General features: G+C 47.7%; 1 pseudogene; it reads right to left on the bottom strand.

Moving 5' to 3' along the window:
* Positions 1–215: 215 nt before the first annotated feature.
* LOC132418737 (polyadenylate-binding protein 2 pseudogene) lies at positions 216–6,793 on the bottom strand (annotated as a pseudogene).
* Between the last annotated feature and the right edge of the window lie 948 nt (positions 6,794–7,741).

Genomic DNA, 7,741 nt, shown 5'->3' with positions numbered 1-7,741 from the left:
AAACACATCTTGTTCACATCTTCCAGAAAGGACAACTTGAGGTTCCTTTCCAGGCAGAAGGGTGAGAGTGCAGGCCCCTCTCCTCTTGGATCTGCCCACCACTCACGGCAGACCCTGTTTCTAGCTGGTCATCAAGGGCAATAGTCATCTCCTTTCAAGATGACTTTTCCTGAGTTTGTGTTTTCCTCTTACACAGATTTAAAAAATGTTTTTTATTATTATTATTTTTTATTTTCAAAAACAACTTTATTCATGACACATATTAAATAAAAAACTCCCACCCCCTGGAAATGAGCTAAAAAAATAAACAAAATCCACCTCCCACCTCCCTGTCCCCACTTCCTCCCATTCCCTCCAAATAAGAGGGAAAAAAAGGTAAAGGAAAACAAAACAAAAAACTGAAAAACAAAAAACACCCCCAAATCCCCCAAAACAAGGTAGTGCATTTCCCCAGGGGAAAGGGGAATTTACACTGGAGCTGCTGGGAGCAGATCAGAGATCTTCCGGCTACAGAAACCTGCAAAGAAAGACACTCAAAACAGAAAAAGAAACACAAAAGGAAACAAAATAGATCACCAGGCAATCTGGAGGGGCAGGGAGCCAGAAAAGAGGGGTGGGGTGGGTGGTAGACCTGGCAGGACAGGAACAGGCAGGAGGGGACTGTGAAAGCTAGGGAGAAGATGGAGGGAAGGTAACAAGCAGAACAGTTTGGTGTCCTTGCAGAGCCCTGGGTAAAAAAACCCCTCCTACCACCCATGCCCACCTATCCTTGAGCAGCCTGCAAGGGAGCAAAGGGGGACAGGGAAACAGGGGGAGCAGCTTGCGCGGTTGAGACGTGTCCATGGCGAATCCCCAGAGTGAATGAGCAGCCCCCTGCCCCACTCCCTGGGCCTTCCCTTACTCCCCAAAGCAGGTCTCTCCTCAGCAGTTAGTTATGGGATTCTCCCCCCTTCCACAGTATATCTTTTTTTTTTTTTTTTAATATTTTTTTCCATCAAGGTCATCTTCTGTGTTTTCTTTTCTTTTAATTCTTTTTTTTTTTCTCCTTCTTTCCTCTTTTTTTCCTCTCTCTCCTCCTAATACACACTTTTTTTAGTGGGGGGAATACCATGATGTTGCTCTAGCCCGGCCCCTGTAGACACGACCCTGGGGCCTGCTGTTAAAACCAATGTAGAATCGAGAGCGGGAACTGTTGTAGTTGGTGGTCTGGGCACAGTATCGGGCTCGCGGGAAACCTCCAGTCTGTTGTGCTGATGCCTGGTCTGTTGGTTCGTTTTGGGATCACCTTGATTTGTCTTCCTCTAAATAAGGACTCATCTAAGGCCAAGGAAGTCCTCACTGACTGTTTGTCTGAGAACTCTATATATGCAAACCCTTTGGGATGGCCACTAAATTAGTCACATAGTATAGTAACATGGTTGACTGAACCACAGCCATTAAAGTGTGCTTCCAGCTCTTCTGCTGTTGCACCATTGTCCACATTGCCAACATAGATGGAACGGGCATCAGCCTCCATCTTCTCCTCAATGGACATGATCACTGGGCCAGCATTGCCTGGAGGTGGACTCATATTCATCTTCTTCTCTACCTCGTTCTGTAGCTCCTTTAGCTTCTCAGCTTCTTCCTCCCTCTCCCTGACTCCAGCTTTGATCGCTTCCAGCTCCAGGTCCTCAGTGGTGCCGTCCCCCGGGTCACCCTCGACCAGTCCCGGCTCCTCCTCCTCCTGGCTGCCGGGGGCTCCCGAGCCAGGCCCAGGGCCCGGAGCTCCCGGGGCGGGGGGCACGGGGCCGGGCGGCTCCTCTTCAGGCTCGGGCTCTAGCAGCAGCTCCTCAGGCTCCAGTTCCTCAGACTCCAAGCCGTTCCTGCGACCCCCGGGGCCCCCTCCCCGGCCTCCCCACCGGCCCCGGGCACAAGATGGTGCCGCCGCCCCGGCCGGAGCCCCGACCGCCCGCAGACCCCGCTGCTGCGGCCGCCGCTGCCGCTCAAAAAAATGTTTTACAAGCTAATATTCTACACTTACTAGAAGGAGCCAATACTGGTTTATATAATACTTGTCTTTAAAAGTGCTCATAAATTATACTTATCTTTTAAATTACAGCTACAATTTACATGCTGTAAATAACTTCTTTTTTTGGTATTGTAACAGGGAAGAGCTAAATTGGACTCCATGTTGGATCTGTTTCTTTGACTTTAACCTTTGCTTTTCGTTGCTTTTGTTATTATAATCATACGTAATGGCGTGCCTCAGGGAACCCTGCTGCTTCTGGCAGAATGTTAAACTAAAGTGCCTCTCTTCAGCTCACAGGGAGACAATCTGACCCTGCCCACCTGTGAATGGCTGCCAGAAAGAAGAAATTAACACATCCCCTCACTGAGGCTGGTCCTTCCGGGAGATGTTTTGCTAGACTGATGGCCCTTTTTACTTTACTTCCCCACTGCCTCTCCCTCTCTGATTCTGTAAAAGAAACTGGCATCCATACCCTGATAAGATGGTTTTTGGGGGCCCTAGCCCTCCATCTCTCAGACTGCTGGCTTTCTGAATAAAGTCGTCTTCTTTGCCTCAACACCTTGTCTCTGATTTACTGGCCTGTCGTGCGGCAAGCAGAGCAAGCTTGGACTCGGTAACAAATTTGGCTTAGCCAGTCAGGAGCCTTGTGGCTCATGGCTAGCTGGCCCCAGTCAAGGAATATTGGGGCAAGACCCTAGCAGCTGCCAGGTCCATTTGTCCTGAGGATCTTCACTTCAAAGTACCCTGAAGCGACACCAGCTACCCCAGCGCTTGGCAGTTGAAGCAAGGAACCAACAAACTTCTAGGAGTCGTCGGACTCAGTTTGATTTTGGACGGTAAGTCGCTCTGGCGTGCACACTGGGAACATATTCCCCCCTCAGTTTGGGCTTTTCCTTTACGGGACAAGCCAGTTTGGTCGGGGTACCCTGTTGGAGAGGGGAATTGTTGGACTCTACCTGATTTTGGGAACTGGTTCACTGGGAACTAGTTCGTCGGTTTTGGTCTTGGTTTTCTTTTGGTTTTGTGTGCATTGATGCTAGAATTTGTTTGTGCTTTTTGTGTTGGAATTTGTCTGCGTCTTTCATGTTTTGGTGTTATCAAACTTATCAAAAAGGGAAATACTCCATCTATCCTGAAGGATAGCCCTTTGGAGCATATATTAGATAAATGGGCAAAACATAGCTATGAGCCTATGACTAAGAAAGACATGATATACTATTGTAATAGGGTATGGACCCAATATATGTTAGGATCAGAAGAACGACGGGCCCCTGAATGGCTCACTCAATTATCATACGATCTGGCAGTTAGAAGAGTGTTTTGCAAAAGAGCAGGGAAAAGAGGTCAGATTCCATATGTAGAAGCATTTATGCTATTGCATCAGGAAGAAGGAGTCAGAGGACTGCCACCTTATGGTACAACGGTCTGAAAGGAAACCCAAGGGAGAACCTGTTCTACAAGGGGAAGGGGGGGGAAACGAGAGTGGGGACATATTATTCCAGTGCTTAAACACCCGCTGTGGCCCATCCAGCTACCCCACTGGCCGAGCAGGCTGCATGCACTGGCAGTTGTTCCAACTGCCCCACCCTATGGCGCCAACATATTCACCCCTTTCACTACCTCTTGCTTCCCCCACTCATGGGGATTGAATAGCAGTTTCTATGGTAACCCCGGTGGCAGAGGGACCTGGTTTAGTATCACCATCTAAGACCCGACAGGGCACCCAATTTGGACTGAGAGCAACTTCCGCAGCAAGGCAATTTCCCTTGCGCTGATACCCTGTAGGAGTCTGTAATGCAAATGGCCAGCCAGCTGGGCTCCTATGGATGCAGAATCCATTCCCGACTTAGGATTTGCTTAACTGGAAAAACCATAACCCTGCTTACTGAGAGGACCCACTCCATATGGCTGAACTTTTCACCTCAATATTTGCCACTTACCATCCCACTTGGGCAGACATTCACACTCTTATGAATATAATGACTACTGAGGATGAAAGGAGGATGGTAGAGAGGAAGTGCACCAGCTCCATTTAGTGGATCCAAATGGAACGCCAGAAGCAAATTTGGCAGTCCCTATTGCTGAGCCTCACTGGGATCCTGATAATGGGGGCATGCCACTTCTAGAACACTACAGGGGATGTGTTTTAGTGGGTCTTCAAAAGGGGGTATCTAGACAAAAGAGCTTAAACAAGATTCAGGAGATAAAACAAAAGCCAAATGAGGATCTATCAGAGTTCCTGGAAAGGATTTATCAAGCTTATAAGCGCTACATGGATGCAGACCCCGAGACCCCTGAGAATGTATGACTTTCATTGGGCAAAGCACCCCAGATATTAGGAAAAAATTACAGAAGTTAGATGGTGTATTTGGAATGAACCCTTCTCAATTAGTAGATGTTGCTTTTAAAGTATTCAACAACAGGGAACAATGACAAAAGCAAGAAGATGCAAAACGGAATGTACCTTTTCTGGCAGCAGCATTGAATTCCCAGAAGGTGAGTAACCTAAAGGAAGGTAAGACACCACTGGGGAAGGAGCAATGTGCTTACTGCAAGGAGGAAGGGCATTGGAAAAGAAAATGCCCTTGATGAAAGAATAATAGAAGACAGGAGCCTCTCATATGGTAGAAAGAGAGGAGCAATCTGATAATGAATGAAGAGGTCCTTGGACCTGAGGCGTCTGATTCTAATTTCCCCACAAGACCCCTGGGTAACATTGACAGTGGGGAACAAGTTGATTGACTTTCTAATAGATATGGGTGTCACATATTCTGTGGTAAACACCAAGGTGGCACAGAAAACATCTCAGTCTATCTTGGTCATGGGAGTTTCTGGAGAAGTAGAGAACCATTTGTTTCTATAAGCTCTAGAATGCCAACTGGGGGACATAGCTTCTTATATATGCCAGAGTGTCCAATTCCCCTTCTGCGACAAGATCTCCTTTGTAAATTAAACACTCAAGTAACCTTTTCGCCAGAACAGCTTGACATCAGGGTCCCACCGGAGCACACTTTAAGCCTACAAATGGTACTCATGGAAACCCCAGAGAAGGAGACAGGGCTTTTTCCCACAGAGGTCTACGAAAAGGTAAGGCTGGAAGTGTGGGCTGATGGCACTCCGGGGAAGGCCAAAAACACCTAATCTAAAACAATATCCTTTGAAACAAAAGGCTCAAAAGGGAATTCAGGGCTTCCCTGGTGGCGCAGTGGTTGGGAGTCTGCCTGCCGATGCAGGGGACACGGGTTCGTGCCCCAGTCCGGGAAGATCCCACATGCTGCGGAGCGGCTAGGCCTGTGAGCCATGGCCGCTGAGCCTGCGCGTCCGGAGCCCGTGCTCCGCAACCGGAGAGGCCACAACAGTGAGAGGCCCGCGTACCGCAAAAAAAAAAAAAAGGGAATTCAGCCAATCCTGGAGAAGTTTTTGAAAACAGGACTGATTAGACCTTGCAGGTCCCCATATAACACCCTTATCTTTCCGGTCAAAAAGCCAAACTCAGCAGAGTATCGCTTTGTCCAAGACTTGAGGGCTATTAATGAAGTAGTCCAGGACTTACACCCTGTGCTGCCTAATCCATACACTCTGCTCACAACTATTCTGGGAGAATACGGCTGGTTCTCAGTCTTGGACTTGAAAGATGCTTTTTTCTGCATTCTTATTGTAGAAGAATCACAGCAGCTATTTGCTGTTGAATGGCAAGACCCAGAAACGCAGGTAGTCCAACAGTATTGTTGGACAGTCCTGACTCAAGGAGTTAAGAATTCCCCTACCTTGTTTGGGGAGACGTTGTCTAGAGACCTTAGAGACTTAATATTGGACGAAGGACTCTTGCTCCAATATGTGGACGACTTGCACATAGTGAGCCCTACATACGATAAATGTCTACAAAATACTATCAGAACCCTGAACTATTTGGCTAATTGTGGATATAAGGTCTCCCAGAAAAAGGCCCGGATATGCAAACAGCAAGTCACGTATCTGGGCTTTGTCCTCTCTCAAGGACAGCAGGATCTTTTGCCTGACAGAAAGCAGGCAATTGCAGGCTTAGGAGCATCCAAGACCCACAGACAACTGAGAGGCTTTCTGGGAATGGCAGGGTTCTGTCGGATTTGGATCCCAAGCAATGGGCTCATCGTAAAGCCCCTCTATGAGGCACTGAAGGGACATGATCTTGAGCCCCTTACTTGGACTAAAGAGTGCCAAACAGCCTTTGAAACGATAAAAACGAAGTTAGTCTCAGCCCTGGCTTTGGGACTACCAGACTTAAAGAAACCTTTCAAACTGTATGTACATGAGAGACAAGGCATAAGCTTTGGGGTGTTAATTCAAACTCTGAGGAATATCCCCCGACCTGTTGCTTACTTCTCAAAACAACTAGAACAGACTATTAAGGGGTGGCCTCCTGGCCTTCAAGCTGTAGCAGCTACTTGTGACAGATTTCAGGAAGCTGAGAAGTTTACCCTAGGGCAACCCACCACTGTGTATGTTCCTCACCATGTCCTTTCTTTGCTGGAACAGAAAGGGGCCTATTGGCTGACTTTTGGGAGAATGGGAAAGTACCAAGCCGTTCTCCTGGACAATCCCAACGTAAGACTTCAAGTCACTTCAGCCCTAAATCCAGCCACATTGCTCCTGATTGATGCTGCACAATCCCCAGAGCATGACTGCCTACACGTCATTGAGCTAGTGTACTCTAGCAGACCAGACTTAATGGACCTACCCTTGGCTGAGCCAGATATGGAATTGTTCACCGATGGAAGCAGCTTCATGGACAAAGGTAGGCGACATGACGGGTATATAACCACAAGCCAGGTGGTAACACTTAAAAGGATTGTTGAAGCAAAAGCCCTGCCCCCGGGGAGCTCAGCTCAGAAGGCAGAAATCATTGCTCTGACAAGAGCCCTGCTCCTCGCTAAAGGGAAGCGAGTAAATATATACAGACTCCCGCTATGCATTTTCTGTGGTGCATGCTCAGGGGGCAATCTGGAAAGGAAGGAGGCTTCTCACTTCAAACAATAAAGGCACAAAACCTGCTTCTGAAATCCTGTCACTATTAGAAGCAGTCCATAATCCCTCACAAGTGGCCGTAATGCACTGCCCAGGCCACCAGAAGGGTGAGACTCACACAATAAAGGGCACCTGGTTAGCTGACCAAGCTGCAAAGAAAGCAGCAAAGAAAGGTAATTATCAAGCCATGATAGGGTCACTTCTTCCGCAGATTGACTTGTCAAAATATCAGCCAGTGTATTCAGAAAAGAACAGGAGAGGGCCAAGGAGTGGGGTTTCACTCTTGACCGTAACTCACCTGGCTGGAAATGTAATGCACTAGGAACTGTTTTGATTCCTGAGGCCCTCTTGGACACTGTGCTGAAGCACATTCATGATAGTACCCATTATGGGAGAGATGCCACCTGCAATGGATTTAAAATTATATAATGGGAACTCACCTACAAAAGACCATCCAGCGAGTCACTCGGAATTGTATCATTTGTGCTAAAAATAACCCTAAAACTGTTGTCAGACCTCCCCAGATGGGGCCCCAGCACAGAGCGACCTGCCTCACAGAGGACTGGCAAATAGACTTTACTCAAATACCTTAAATTGAGGGAAACTTCAGATACCTGTTGGTGTGTGTGGACACTTTTTCAGGATGGGTGGAAGCATATCCCACCCAGACAGAAAAAGCCTCCCAAGTGGTTAAAGTCCTCCTTAAGGAAATTATTCCCCAGTTTGGAC

Source organism: Delphinus delphis, chromosome 2 (genome assembly GCF_949987515.2).
Source record: "Delphinus delphis chromosome 2, mDelDel1.2, whole genome shotgun sequence".
In the NCBI taxonomy this organism is placed as follows: Eukaryota; Metazoa; Chordata; class Mammalia; order Artiodactyla; family Delphinidae; genus Delphinus; species Delphinus delphis.
The sequence above is the reverse complement of the archived record's forward strand: the minus strand, read 5'-3'. Positions and strand labels throughout refer to the sequence as shown.